Here is a 1,074-nt window from a genome sequence, read left to right as displayed (position 1 = left end):
CTTTGAGGAGCATTTTTCAATCTACCACAAATATTGAGATACCATTACTTTTTTAAAAAGTTTCATTTTACATAATTTCATGAAAATTTTGCTATTATTACCTTGCAGATTTCAAAAGTTTACACTTTCTATTAAAGCAAATTATTTATCATTGAATTCACTAAAACTTAATAAAATAACACATGTTCTAATACCCTTAAATGATATTTAACTTGAGCATTCTGAAAAATAGATTACGGTAATCTATGCTAATATTAGAACATGTACCATTTTATTAAGTTTGATTTTCCTATAGGTACATAACATGTAGGCATTAATTAGAATAATGGTGCTTTCCTAGTGGACTAACTAGTGAACTTATTTACAATTTATCTTCAGACATTCAGTAAATGGTTTATCATGTGATTATCATTAAAGACCTACATTATTACCTTTTAAAATGAAACAACTTTCTATTTATGTTAATATTTTATCACACATGGCACTTCATTGCCTTCTGGCAAAAGCCACTAGTTAGAACATTAATGCATATGTTTAATTCTCTCTGTTAAGTAGCAGTTTCTTACAAGACAACCTGCTGATTTGAAGCAATAGGCCAACACAAAAAATGTAGCAATTATAGATGTACCGTGTTGAAGGAATTGTTAGTCCCTTGTATTTCACTTCATTATACGACAACCTTCTTCAAAGAACTAATCAGTTTCCATTACTCACTCTTGAAGAGTGAAACTGTTGCAGTTTGATTTTTGGAATGGTATTTCCAAAAGTACAAAATACTTGTACTTTGAAATGCAGATATTTCCTCTTTTAGATCTGCCTAGCCACACTGCTGCTTATCCTAATCAGTCACTGTAAATCACCTAGAAAATCTGTATTAGCAGAAAGCAAGATCTTTCCTGCTTTCTCAGTAGTTAAATATAAATGCAGAAAGTAATTAGGGTTTTGTCTCTGGGATATAAGATTATGTGTATTCAAATAAAAATATATCATAGTACGATTTAATGTAGGGCATAATAAAGTGGACTTTGAAACCACGTTGCTTGACTAGCTGTGTGACATTGATCATGCTATTAA

The sequence above is a fragment of the Propithecus coquereli genome, unplaced genomic scaffold, assembly GCF_000956105.1.
Source record: "Propithecus coquereli isolate 6110/MARCELLA unplaced genomic scaffold, Pcoq_1.0 Scaffold431, whole genome shotgun sequence".
Lineage (NCBI taxonomy): Eukaryota > Metazoa > Chordata > Mammalia > Primates > Indriidae > Propithecus > Propithecus coquereli.
Note: the sequence above shows the minus strand (reverse complement) of the source record.